This window comes from Eptatretus burgeri, chromosome 11 (genome assembly GCF_056783735.1).
Source record: "Eptatretus burgeri isolate ZD-2024b chromosome 11, Ebu_testis_v1, whole genome shotgun sequence".
Taxonomy (NCBI): domain Eukaryota; kingdom Metazoa; phylum Chordata; class Myxini; order Myxiniformes; family Myxinidae; genus Eptatretus; species Eptatretus burgeri.
The window spans coordinates 42,205,453-42,220,186 of NC_140971.1; the positions used below are offsets into that span (position 1 = coordinate 42,205,453).

At 43.8% G+C, this 14,734-nt stretch overlaps 1 protein-coding gene and 1 pseudogene across 2 annotated transcripts in view; both read left to right on the forward strand.

Annotated features, from left to right (window-relative positions):
• The window catches only part of LOC147016938 (gap junction beta-2 protein-like), a 45,901-nt gene that overhangs the window by 28,580 nt on the left and 2,587 nt on the right, over positions 1–14,734 (forward strand). The gene's annotated exons all lie outside the window — the stretch shown is intronic.
• Positions 9,632–12,198, forward strand: LOC147016939 (uncharacterized; annotated as a pseudogene).

The window sequence follows — 14,734 nt, forward strand, 5'->3', positions numbered from 1 at the left end:
TCGTGTCTTTCCCTTATCTTTATGTAGGTCAACATTGCTTTCTCCTTAAGTCGCTCCCGTCCTTCTATTCCCTCTGTTTCACTCCTTGCTCTTTCACGATCTCCGCGTACCTCATCCTTTCTTTCCGTCTTAATTGTTCTTTTCTCTCCCTCGCAATTCCTTTCACCTCGTCTCTTATCTCCCTCGTGCACGTCTCCGTCACCCCAATTAGTTTTTCCCTCTCGGTCACCGTCACGCTTCTCGCCCAATACGTCCCCCGAATTATTTTCTCCTGTCTTTCCTTATCCAGTTTCATGGTTTGCTTCATTTGGTTAATCTCCTTTTTGTGTTTCATTTGCTGCTGTCTCATTACTCTTCCTCGTTTCCTCTCCTGTCCTTCCTTCTCCAGTTTCATGGTTTGCTTCATATGGTTAATCTCCTTTTTGTGTTTCATTTGCTGCTGTCTCATTACTCTTCCTCGTTTCCTCTCCTGTCCTTCCTTCTCCAGTTTCATGGTTTGCTTCATTTGGTTCATCTCCTTTTTATGTTTCATTCGCTGCTGTCTCATTACTCTTCCTCGTTCCCTCTCCTGTCCTTCCTTCTCCAGTTTCATGGTTTGCTTCATTTGGTTCATCTCCTTTTTGTGTTTCATTCGCTGCTGTCTCATTACTCTTCCTTGTTTCCTCTCCTGTCTTTCCTTATCCAGTTTCATGGTTTTCTTCATTTGGTTCATCTCCATTTTGTGTTTCATTCGCTGTTCTTTGTCTATCTCCTCGTACTCCAGCCTCAGCTTTTCTTTCAATTGGTCAACCTCAGATTCATGTTCTTTTTGTTTTCTATTCCATTGTTCCTCTCGTTCTTCCCTCTCCAATCTCCTTGTGTCCTTCAATCTCCTGATTTCTCCTTCCTGCTTCATTCCTTGCTCCTTCAACTTCTCCTCGTATTCCAACCTATTTTTTTCCTTTTGTCGTTCAGTTTCAAATTCATACTCTTTCAGTTTTTTATTCCACTGTCTCTCTTGTTCCTCATTCTGCAATCTCATCGTTTCCTTTAATTGACGGATTTCTTTCTCCTGTCTCATTCCTTGTTCTTTGTATTTCCTATTCCACTGTCTTCCTTGTTCCTCATTCTGCAATCTCGTTATTTCTTTCAGTTGGCTGACTTCCTTCTCCTGTCTGATTCGTTCTTCCATCATTACTCTTTTTTGCATCTCATTCTGCAATCTCGTGGTTTCCTTCAGTTGGCTGATTTCCTTCTCCTGTCTCATTCCTTGTTCTTTCAGTACTCTTTCTTGTTCCTCATTCTTTAATCTGGCCTTCGCTTCCAGCTGTTCGATCTGTACAGTGTGGTTCCTTAATGTTTCATTCTCTGTTGTCGTTCTTTCTTCTCTCACCATCCTCAACTCGTTTTGTAATTCCCTCTCTTTGTTTTGGTGTTTCTGTAACTCAGAAGCTTTCTTTTCCAATTCCTTTCTCATCTCCGCACACTCCGACTTTGCTTTGGCTTCTAATTGTTCAATCTGCTCAGTGTGGTTCCTTAACGTTTCATTCTCTGTTCTCTTCCTTTCCTCTTTTCACATCCTCAGTTCGTCTTGTAATCTTCTTGCTTTGTTTTCGTGTTTCAGTATCTCAGAAGTTTTTGTTTCTAATTCCTCCCTCAATTTGCGTGCTTCTTCACTCATTTCATCTCTTCTTTCCACCGCTTCCCTCCTCAATTCGTCCCTTTTTTTACTGTATTCATTTAGTTTTTTCTGCCATTCCTTTCCCATTCTAATCTCCCCTTCCAGGATTTCTCTTTTAAACTGGCTTGCCCTTACCTCTCGCTTCAGCAGTTCCAATTCCCCATCTTGTTCGCGTTTTTCCTTTTCGAGCTTTGTTTTCCTTTCTCCTTCCTCCCTCAATTCTCCCTGCAGTTCTTCGAACTGTTCTGACTTTTCCAGCAATTCCTCCGCCCTTTCCTCGAGCTGTCTCTCTCCTCTTTTTATCTTCCATTCTGGGCTTTCTCTTTCCTGATTGCCTGTTCTTATTTCTTCCTTCAATTGTTCCAACTCCCCATCGTGTTCACATTTTTTTCTCTTCCAACTGTATTTCCCTCACTCTCCCCTCCAGTTCTTTGAACCGCCTTGCTTCCTCCAATAATTTTTCCATTAATTGTTTTACTTCCAAATCATGCTCCTTTTGTTTCTTTTCAAGCTCGGTTTTCCATTCTTCCTCCCATTGTTTCCTTTCCTGGGAGATACCAATCTGCTGTTCCTCTATTCTTTTGTTCAGTTTGCTCTTCGCATATTCCAACTGACGGGTATAAAACACTACCAAATTCTTTTTCCCACGTAATTTGTCGACTCTATTGGCCAAGTCATGTTTTTGCCACCGAATTCGTTCCAGTAAATCGTCCAATCGCTGTGTCCCCCCGTACACGTAATTTTTCTGAAGCTCGTCTGCGTGCCATTGCGACTCGTTCACTCCACTTTGCACCTCCTCGATATATTCTTCATAACGCTTCACCTTTTCCAAGACATCCCCCAATTGTGCCTGAAGCCTGCCAATGCTTGCATAGTCATCCTGCCACGCCTGCCATGGCACATGCTGTGACCACGTGCCTTGAACCGGTGACTGGGAGCTCACGCCTCGTGCTGTGCCATTAATATCAGCCCGCTCCATGCTGCGCTGAGGTGCGATCGCGCTGCCATTGTGCGACTCCGTTTGCCGGCAAAGTTCGTGCTCAAGCCGCTCCCACTGACAACAGTTAGTGGTGGGGTTATAATTATAAAAAGAACCGACCTGGGCCATGGATCCTACATTACGACACATACCTAATACCCCCGGCTCCCGCTCGCCTTGAGACGCCATCTTATTTCTCATAAAGGGTTAATTTAAATCGCTCGTAATTTGGAGGGAATCGGGGGTCGCTCCTCTCACCCCTGGACCGATTCCCATGAATTTAGCTGGAGACAGGAGAGCCCGTTTTCCCGCTCTCCGACACCAGTGCCGCAAGGAGGGGGGATGGGTTTGTATCCCACTCCTGACACCAGTGTTGCGAATTCGCACCCGCCGGCGTGCGAGCGGCCACGTAACTCGAATCGCGGCACGTCGCCCACCGGACGGACAATTCCGTCGTGACCCTCTCGGACTAACGCCGGGAACTAGTCACGGGTGGGCCTTTCGGCCTCACCACGATCGTGCCAATCGGCCCCCCGCGTTGGATAGGGTTGTTCGCCAAATTCGACCTACCTAAGTACCCACACGGAGGGTAGACCGGGCGATCGCACCTCGCCACAGGTCGACTTCGGACACGGGCCACTTTAAGCGACCCGTTCCGTACTATCGGGATAACCGAGCGGTGTTATCGTCAACCTCGACGGTTCCGATTAATTATCGGCGTATTTAGCCCACTACCAACCCTTTACGTGAAGTAAGATGGAGATTCAATTCAAGAAAAGACGAAGCGATACGGGAAAAACAGTTCAACATGAGGCACATTTATTCCGCGGCAAACGGAGAGCACACATATACAATTACAACAATTATGCACCAAAAGCAAATGTAAAAGAAACACAACAATTATGCACCAAAAGCAATTGCAACAAAAGAAACACAATGCAGATCTACTACCGACTATGCGAGCACATGGCAACACTTACACAGTTTTACTTTACAGACGGCGCCGACAACACATATACTCAAAAGCAAAAGAAAAAGGGGGCCACCCTCTACGACAAGGGGGCAGACGGGCCTGGGGCCGAGACCGCGTGGAGCCTACCCGACTTGTGATGAGCCGCAAAATGGCGGCGGTGCCCCGACTCCGCGCTCCTCCGCGGGTTTCGTTGGCACTGCTTGGAATGGGGTGGGAATGGGGCCCCCTTTTCGCACTATCTCAGCGCGGGGGGAAACAGGGGGGGTTGTTGATGCTCTGGGGAAAGAGGATAGCTGGCTTGCTTGGGTCCCGCGACGAGCGACCTCAACCGCGTTCCCGGCTTCCCCTCTCTGCAGCTCCCCGACAGACTCCGAACCCCGACAGACCGACTCTCCTCCAGACCCGTCTTGACTGCTGCTGCCACACTTCGCGGCCGCCACACCTCTCCAACTCGAGCCCGAAACAGAAAACTCGTTGACTGAATTCGCCCCGCGCTCGGCGCTTTATCGTGTGACAGGAGAACCCATATGCAAATTTCCGGATCAGGATGGGCTCGGGGGCGGAGCCACGCTCGCCCATTGGACGGAGGAAAAGTGGGCGTGAACCTCCCCTGATCCTCGAATTTGCATACATCGATTCTCCTCCGACGCGCCTGGAGGCGGGGCCAAATCGCCCCGCGCTTAATGATTGGAGGGATCGGAAGTGGGCGTGTATCATTCCTGATCCGACTTCCCCGGAAAGGCCGCTTTTTGCACCCGCTGCTCGGCGCGCGCCCTGTACGAGTCCAGGATCGGTGCCCACAAGCGGTGCGGGAATGGTGGCAGAAGAAGGAGAGGTGAAGGTGGTGGAGGGTTTATTGTGGTGGTTTATGGCCATGGCGACGCTTGGAATGGTGGTGATGCGATGTTTGCGAGAGCGAGTTGTGAAGGTAAAGGTCGTGGCTGTTGGCGTTGTTGTTGTTGTGAAGTGGCGTTGTGGTCGGTGGTTGTTGTGTGATGGCGGTTGAGACGTGGTTGGTTCAAAATAAAGATAGAACAGAAAAACGGCTATCTTAAAGGGTCGCAGCCCGAATGAATCACATTTATTCCCTCTAAACAACGGGTTTGGGCTAACTACACATGCACTTACAGAGATATCTCACCTACGGGACCTGAATGGTGGTTTGCGAATTTCCTCAACCACAACACTATATATATATATATATATATATATATATATATATATATATATATATATATATATATATATATATATATATATATATATATATATATATATATAATTGTGTTTATCAAGCCTCCTTCTCAGGACCCTTGAACTGATTCACTAAACATAAACTGAAAACTCGACTGACATACAAATTGATATTACACGAGTACGGTCAACTTACCTTAAAACTTGCCAAAAATATGAGCCCTCTTGTCTGCCGATCCAGTTAAAAAAATAAAAAAATAAAAAATAAAAAAATCTTTGTAGCAATGTCTTGGGGGTCAAGTGCAGTCAGATGATCTCGGTGAATATGACAGATCATGAGATGGTTGAGGCGTTGTTGGGTCATTGTGGAACGTAACCAAGTCTTCATACGTCTGAGTGCGCTGAATGACCGTTCAGCTTTGCATGAACTTGCTGGGGAAACCAATAGAAGCCTAAGCAAACGTTCTACCTGTGGGAACATTCGACGGACTTCCGGCACCATGTCTAAAAATATCTTAAGGTAATCCTCAACAGATGAACCACTGAACTGGTTACAAAAGAATACAACTTCTTGCTCTAAGGAATCCGATAGTTCGGGATATTTGCAGACTATTTGTGGTTTGAATGACCCAGACAGGAGCATTTCACCCAAGTCCCTATACGCCATGAGGTCGATTGATATGAAGTACTCGTTCAAGTTCTCGGATGCGCTGTCGATGACTTTGAAAAATTCAACTCTGTGTACCTCCTCTGCAGAATTGGCAGTGTATTCCTGCGTGCCTCCAACAAGTCTCTTCAGAAGCTTGCGCTTACGAGGGAGGGTCATTGGATCTAGTTGGCACTGCTCGAGCTTCTGTTGTGCTGCTTCGAAAACCTCCTTAAATGTCTGGTCGGTACGGAGAGATTGGAGATTCTGTGCAGTTACCTTTGCAGCAGTAAGCATACCACAGACGGTAACTTGTGAACCCTGAAGTGCCTTATTGAGGTATTCAAGGGATTGGAGAACGGGCAATGATGCAAACAGACCGAGAACACACTTTCCTGATGAAAGACAGCTTCGAATACCATTGGCTCGCGATGCCGTGTTCGTACCAAAGTCATCACTAGAGTGTACGAGGTGCAGTGGGACGCAAGAAGCACACGCGCCAGCATCAACTCCGCTTTTATTGCGCGACCAGAAGTACACTCCTAGCGAGCGAGGCATGATATACGAAAACCCAATCACGTGACACAGCACAATCACTTGCTTGTTGAAGGGCATCCAGTACTGCTTCATAGTTATCCAATATCGATTTCACGGCAGGAGAACGAGTTAACCAACGCGTCGGGCAAATTGGCCTCAGGCGTGTAGGGCAAGGCGTGTCAGCATCGTCAGCGTGTATATTCAAGTACAGATGCTTGAATTTTCCAGAGTTGTTGTAGATGTTGCTGAGTACCTGGACATAATCAAGGGCATCTCTTATGAACGGTGCAGTTTGTAGGGCTTTGGATGTAATGAGTTGCGTGACATGAGCTCCACAGTGAACATAATTGGCCAGCGGTTGGAGTTTTTTAGCTGTGCTTGACAGCCCTTGTACTTTCCGGACATGTTGCTTGCCCCTTCGTAAGTCTGCGCTCCAAGGTGTTCAATAGGGAGTTGACACCGAATTAGGACATCCTGAAGCATCTTACAAAGTGATATCCCTGTTGTTGACGATACTTGGTCGAGGCCGATGAGATCTTCTTGAACATCAAAGGAATTCGTCACATAGCGCGCACACACCGACTCCTGCTCATTACCCTGAATATCTTGCGTTCCATCAGTTACGAGTCCGAACTGAGTGGACATTTCATTCACGTTACTGCAGATATTTCTGAGGATGGCGTGACTCATCAACTGTAGAATTTCGTTCTGAATGTCGTCTTCCTTGACAGCCATGTCTTGAGGTTTATATCATCCTCGGCCAGCAACTGTAAGAGCATTTTGAAATTCCCTTCAGAGGCATCCTTCCCAGGAATTGCAAAACCTTGTCAGGCTAAATATTGCAGTGAGGTGATAATCTTCACAAGTGCTGACCGTGCAGATCTTTGCTCTTCTTGCAGTTTGCTGCTCAGCTGCACATGGACACCAGGTTGACTACTGCGACATTTCAGATTTTCAGAGGCAAGCCGATGTGTGTTTGATCGTTCGTGTTGTCTGAAGTTTTCTGTAGCCTTTTTCCAGTTCCGAAAGCCATTTGAGACAAATGTGTCTTCTGCACAGCGGGCAAGTTCAGTAAGTTTTTCACGAGAAGCGTCTGTACAGGTGTGACAGAGTACACTGCCAATGCTCTGATCAAAATGAAGCCACGGAAAATCTTTGAACCACTGTTGTTGAAACTTCAACTTTTGGTTTGGCAGTATTTGGACTGGGATACAACTGACATCATGAGGTTGAAAAGGCTGATCTGGGAAATTAGGCCGAGTACTCGCACATGCACCCTTTTCTGCTATCTTCTCCTTTGAATCGTCCACCTCTTTCTGGGAACTTGATTGCTCCAGGAGAGTGGTTGGGGATGTGCTACTTGATGCTGTCACACAAAAAAAAAACTTTCTGATATCCATATCCTCTATGAAACGAGAAGGGAATTACATTTTAGTTGAATAAATTTTGACATGTGAATTATAAGGGTTATTTTTGCGTAACAGGGCATTTTTATTTGGTCTATCCTTTATCCTTATTCTGTCGGTCTAACCTTCGTCTTTGTCCTCGTGCAAACGGAAAATTATTCGGATGAAGGCGGAAGAGAAATTCCTTCCGGAACGTTATTTTTCCTTGTAAAAATTGCAAGCCGCGGCGAAGCTACTAAGCCTAAGCCTTTTTTAATCGGATTTTCGAGGTAATCTCATTACTACCCTATAGATACTGTATAATCCGAGAACAGAATTCAAAAATAATTTTCCGTTCGTTTGTCCGAACCGCTTAGGTGAATTTTGCATATTTTTCATCAGCTACCTTTTAAAATCTATAATTTAATCCTCATTAGTCCGACGACCGAATGATACCTCTCGTTTTGTAGGTCTATACCTCCCCTAAGTCCAAGTACCGATGAAAAAATTATTTACATTAACCGCCGCAAAAGCGAGTGAATCAGCACATTTTATTTTATGTTTCCCCAGTGTTCAAAGCTAATTTAGTCACCAAAATACCCACTTTCCTTAGATTTTCACCCGGTTTTCAACGTTGGGATTTAGGCCACTGTTATCAACTGCGAAATATGAACAGAATTACAAAATATCTTTCCGTTCGTTCGTGCGAGCTGGTAGAGTGAAACCGCGTCATCCTGCACAAGCTTCACCATCTCAATCAACATACCAGACCGCGAAATATTTTATTGGCTTTTAACTCGATGGTGCAAAGTCACAAAAATTAAACACACACATCATCGTGCAGGTAATAATATCGGGAATCCGGCGATATAAGTTAGAAAGGTGAAATAGACTATTTTGGTCGCTAAAGGGGCCCCGAGCCGTTGCGGCCTAACACTATCCGAGGCGTGGCGCTCCGGGCCATGAAGCCGCGATTTCTTTAAACACTCATAAAATGATGATACAAAGTCCGAAAACGTCCCAACATACCTCAAAATGTCCAGGTCACGTTCCCTGTTAGTGGGTGAACAATCCAACGCTTGGCAAATTCTGCTTCGCAATGATAGGAAGAGCTGACATCGAAGGATCAAAAAGCGACGTCGCTATGGACGCTTGGCCGCTGGGAGACCATGGCTTGGGAAGCACGGATTCTCAATGTTGAATTGTTAACCTATCATCTTTAATAGAACTATAATAGACCAATAAAACTAACGGTTCTTTTTCTTTTGTTGTTTTTGGCAAAAAGTAAAGATCCAGAGAGGCTCTGTGTTGGGCAACCCCCCCCCCCTCTATTTACGTGAAATGGTTTTTGGTCCAACTCCCAAAGCCAAAGCAGACGCGAACGGCTTGCGAGTCTGGAGACCATAACTTGGGAATCACTTGTCCGATTAATTTCAAACCTTGAAAAGGCACATCCTCGGGTCCCCAGCAATATACCTGGCAAGTTTCAAGTAGATCGGACCAGTGGTTGTCAAGAAACAGCGGTCGCAGACAAACATGCCCACAGACAAACATGCACACAGAGATTGGTGGAATTATAGAGAGATTAAAAATTTTATTCTTGTATTTGAGAAGCATCTCGGCCTGGTTGTACTAGAGAAGCTCGTTTTGTGTTCCGTCACTTGCGTTCAATGAAAAAAGTGGGGGGGGGGGGGTACAATCGATACGTTGTCCCCCCCTTGATAAAAAGTGGGGGCGAAATGTCCCCCCCCCGTCCCCCACCAATCGACGCCCTTATACTGTTGTGTACAACAAAGCAACTGACTGGCTTTTCTTCTCCCTTTAGTGTGGCAGATATGTGAAACGATTGTGGGTTTGGTGGTAAAAGCACCAAAATTGGCACAAATCATGCTAAGAACATATAAATTGATTTTAGCTATAGTGCCAAGCCAGATTCTTCGTTGTTCTAGAAATATTGGCCAAAATCCAAGATGGCCGCCACCGCTGGTTGTGAAATTTTAAAATCGCAATATCTTTGCCAATAATTGACATAGAAAGTTGTATAATGTGTCTATATCTCTGTTTTCATACCCATACAAACTGATTAAACACTCAGATTGTACATGACGTGTTCCATTCTTAGTATAAATGGAATATGACTGCCAAAATTTGTAGATTTTGTGTAATTAATTCTGAAATAATCAAATTAGAATGTTATTTGGATAATATATTTTTATATTCATAGCCATGAGCAAGTACTCCATTAAGAGCACAATATTATGAATTTAAACATTATACATGTACATTCAATTGCATTTCAGGTGAATAACCAGGTTTGAACATGTCGGCCAAGAAGAAATGTAAGCTTATCCATGGAGCCAGCATCAGTGTTCCCAAACCTATTGACTGGACAATGTGTAGTCTTTGCCAAAGTGTTACATCTGAAGTGCTCTATTGCCCAGCAAAATCAAGGAAAGCTAGTGGTGTTGGTGCAGGTTACAAAACCCTGGGCGACAATTTGACAATTTTCAGCGAAATGAAACAACAACCTATTCCAGTTGACATATCACAACTCGATGATGGTACTGGTATTGGAAATACACTGGAAGCACACGAGGCCCAGTGGCACAATTCATGCAGATTGAAGTGCTCATCTAGTCGTATAGCCAGATTGGAATCAACAATGTGCACATCTGAAAACCTGAGCGAAGGCCAGCAAAGCAAGTCCCACGATACCCGCCAAGGTTCCTCGCATATTGACACATGCTTCCAAAAACACATGCTTTTTCTGTGACCAACCAGAGACCAAAGAGCAACCACTACATGACACAATGATGCCAAAGTTGACAGCACGAGTGAAGCGTTGTGCAATCAAATTGCAAGATGAGAAGTTGATAGGAAAGCTTAGCAGCGGCGATCTTGTAGCTCTAGATGCACGGTATCATGCCAAATGCCTTGTCAAGTTGTACAATGCTAGCACTAGGAGTGGAGAAGATACTAACATAGGCATATCTGACAGAGTGTCCCATGGCTTAGCACTGACTGAACTTATAGGTTTCATTGAAGATACACGAAACAACGACGATAACATTGCCCCGGTGTTTCGTCTTGCAGATCTCATCCAGCTCTACAGTGAACGGCTTCTCGATTTTGGTGTTGAACAGTCTGGTCGGATTCACTCAACAGACTTGAAGATACGGCTACTTGCCAATATACCCGGTCTTCGTGCATTCAAGCAAGGTCGCAATGTGATGCTGAGCTTTGAAGATGATGTTGGACTAGCATTGAAAGAGGCAACCTTGGATGACTACGACGATCAAGCAATATGCCTAGCGAAGACTGCACAGATAGTCCGAAGAGATATGCAACAGAAAACCTCGACATTCACTGGATCGTTTGGAAACAACTGCCAGGAAGAAGCCATACCACAATCGTTACTTGCACTAGTTAGCATGATAATGGATGGAACAAATATAAAAAAACAAGGACCCAGACACATTTCGTCAATCTGCTCTCACTGTGGCACAATTGCTTCAATTTAACAGCTCGACAAGGAGACGGGTTTCGTCAACTGGAATACGTCATAACACAGACAAAGAAACACCTCTTCCTGTGTATCTTGGGCTTTTGATTCACGGACAAACCCGCAAGCATGAGTTGGTAGAAACCTTATTCCATCTTGGTGTCTCCATTTGCTATGACAGAGTTCTGGACATATCTACAAATATGGCGACTGCGGCAGCTACTCAGTATGAGAAGGATGGAGTTGTATGTCCGCTAATTTTGAGAAGACATCTGTTTACAACGGATCTGTCAATTGACAACATAGATCACAACCCGACATCAACAACTGCACATACAACATTCCATGGCACAGGCATCTCTTAGTTCCAAAATAGAGCTACTGAATCAGATGGTACAGAACGAGAGAGAACTCCAACAGAGAACTCTGGTAGAATTGCACATTCCAGTTCACACTACAGCCTACCAGAATCGTATACAAATGTAAAGCCAGTTTCACTAAGAATGAAGGAACCAGTGATACCCCCAACTGAAGATCATCCTGCAACAAATGACGTCCTTCTGAAAACTGCATTAGGAGATGAACACGTTTGGCTGGAAAAAAAACAAGGGAGCAGCGAAGTGATAACTCCCAAAGCACGGACGACCCAATTTCGTGGTCTGCATATCACGGCAATCGTCACACTGAACACATAGAGCAAAGCATCAATTCCCTCCTACCTCTATTTCCAGATGATTCGAAATCCATTGGAATGATTCGACATTCAATGGACGTTGTCAAGCAGGCGGTGGAATTCCTGAACCCAGGACAGGTTCCAGTAGTAACGCTAGATCAACCACTGTTCGCCTTCGCCATCGCCAAAACCATTCAATGGAATTTGGCCAGAGTTGTATGGGGACAGATGCACGTGCGGTCACCAGATGTTCCATCGCCAAGTTCCTGGGGGTGGAGAAGAAGTCCAACGCTCAAATGGGAACCTAGTTGGACAGTACTACCAGAAGCTGCGGCCTCGTGCTCATATCAGAACTACTGAAGTGTGGGTGCCAAAAAAGATGCGTCGGACACTGTAAATGCGTAAAAGCAGCATTGAAGTGTACATCACTGTGCCGGTATAGCAGAAACTGTGAACAAAATGGAAATGAACGAGATGGTCAAGGACCTCAAGCCAGAGCTACGATTGTCACCGTGTGAGATAAAATGAAACGCATACATTTTAGTGGATTGTTTTAAAGTCGGATTTGACATTTTATTTCTACTATTTCATTGACATTTTATTAAATATTTTCTCACGTAATACTGGTACTATGTTGTGCAATCATGCGTTTATTTCCAATTGAACACTATTATTGCGATTTATTTTCAGTCAGGATTGTGTGTTTTGAAAGTGATACATGTACATACAAATATGATGTTGTGTTTTTAAATGTTATTTGTTATTCATCACAACATGTGATTATATTTGTTTATGTGTAATTATGTTTGGTGTTCAAGCAATCAAAAGTATTACTGTGTATGGTTTCTGGTCAAAAGTTCTTAATGAAAGTATTGTGTTCATGGCATTGAAACTATTGTTTTATAGCTTGAATTCTTGAAAGTTTGATGTTTATTATAAATGTTTTAAATGATCATGATGATGTTTGACTTGATTTTATTATGCTCTTCCTGAACTCTTTACGCCTGGGAGCCTGGGGTGTATCAACAAACGACATTCTGATTCGATTTATAGTTCAGAATCGATTAGTCGCATAAAATCAGCACATTTTGGCAGTCATATACCACTTATACTAGCACGGAAGCATGTTATGTTCAATCTGAGTGTCTAATCAGTTTCTATGGGTATGAAAACATAGGTATAGAGACTTTATACAACTTTCTATGTCAATTATTGGTAAAGATATGGCGATTTTAAAATTTCACAACCAGCGGTGGTGGCCATCTTGGATTTTTGCCCATATTTCTCATACAACAAAAAATCTGGCTTGGCACGATAGCTAAAATCAATGTATATGTTCTTATGATGAACTGTGCCAATTATGGTGCTTTTACCACCAAACCCACAATCGTTCTGATATTATACACATATCCGCCGCACTATTTCTCCTCTTTCACTTTGCTTAATGACATATATATATATATATATATATATATATATATATATATATATATATATATATATATATATATACATATATATATATATATATATATATATATATATATATATATATATATATATATATATATATATATCCACTCGGAACAAGAGCATTTGCAAAAGTTCCTCCATTTACAAACTTCTCGTAATCAAGAGATAGCTCGATATCCGGAAGTAGCCAGAAATATCCGAAAATCTCACAATCTTTCCATACGGTTTTAAAGTCTATCTACAACGTTATAACTTGCCACCTTGTTACTCCACTCAACTTTTAGAATAAACATCTCTCCTCAAACATCACGCAGTCACATATAATAAATCAATCCGTTCCAAATCGAATCACAAGTCTACCAGAAAATGCAACACAATTGATTGGAGAAACAAACATATGTGACTATCTTCTTTCCACTTGAGCTCCATTAGTTCAGCGTCACGTGATGGTCAGAACAGAAAGAACTAGAAGGGCACTCGGTGGAGCACATACCTCTGCCACGTAATGCCTGATCCACGAGAACGTATCGGGCCCATTACATTTTTGAAATATCATGCTATATGTCGTTTTGACCCTATCTCTCAATGGTGAAGAATCACTTCAAAAATTAAATAACTATCATATCCAGATCCGGATTCGGATCTTCACCCAAATTGAATCAAATCGTCATGGTCACACACCCAACGTGTCCACCAAGTTTCATCCGAAAACGTCCACAATTTTGAGATATCGTGCTATATATTAGTTTAGCCCAGCCTGGTGTTGGCTTAGTGGTTAGGGTGGTGGCTTGGGATCCCAGGGTCCTGAGTTCAAGCCCCGTTGGCTGCTGAATTAACACCAGGGGGTTGACTCAGCCTGTCATCCTTCCGAGGTCGTCGAAATGAGTACCAGTGTACTGGTCCCGGTGTATGCCCCGGTTAGAATAGGTGTACCATATCCCTGTGTGTCGTAAGAGGCGACCAGGGTTGGCGTCAGGAAGGGCATCCGGCCATAAAACATTGCCTCAAGAAAAAAAGCCCAACCCCTGCACAGCAGGGAAAAATGGCTGTAAAAACGGTCATTTTTTTATTATTAGTTTAGCCCAATCTCTCAATGATGAAGAATCACTGAAAAAATTATTCGATCCAGATCCGGATTCGGGTCTTCAAAGATTGAATCAATTCTTCATTATCGCACACCTAATATAACATATCCACCAATATTCGTCCGAATCCGTAAACAACTTTTTGATATATCGTGCTATTTATTAGTTGAGCCCAATCTCTCGATGGTGAAGAATGGCTTAAAAAATTATCGGATCCGGATCCAGTTTCGGGTCTTCACCAAAATTGAATCAATTCTTCCTTGTCACACACCCAACGTGTCCACCAAGTTTCGTCCGAATCCATCCACAACTTTTTGAGATATCCTGCACACAGACACAGACAAACAAAGACAGCGAGGGGTGAAAACATAACCTCCTTCACCTCTGGTGGCAGAGGTAACAAACGAGAGTCTTTGCATGCACTTCCACCTCGATTTTATGAGAAGTCCAAATTACCCAATCGGCATTAAGATTATGGAAGTGTAACTCTCAATAGTACAACGAAATACGAGGGACTTTGACACATTTGAGGCTATTTGGCCCATCATTCCTGCACTCGATAAACACTACGTCAATTCAATCCATCAGTTTATTAACTTTACTTCATGGGCGGAAGCAGATGGGTGG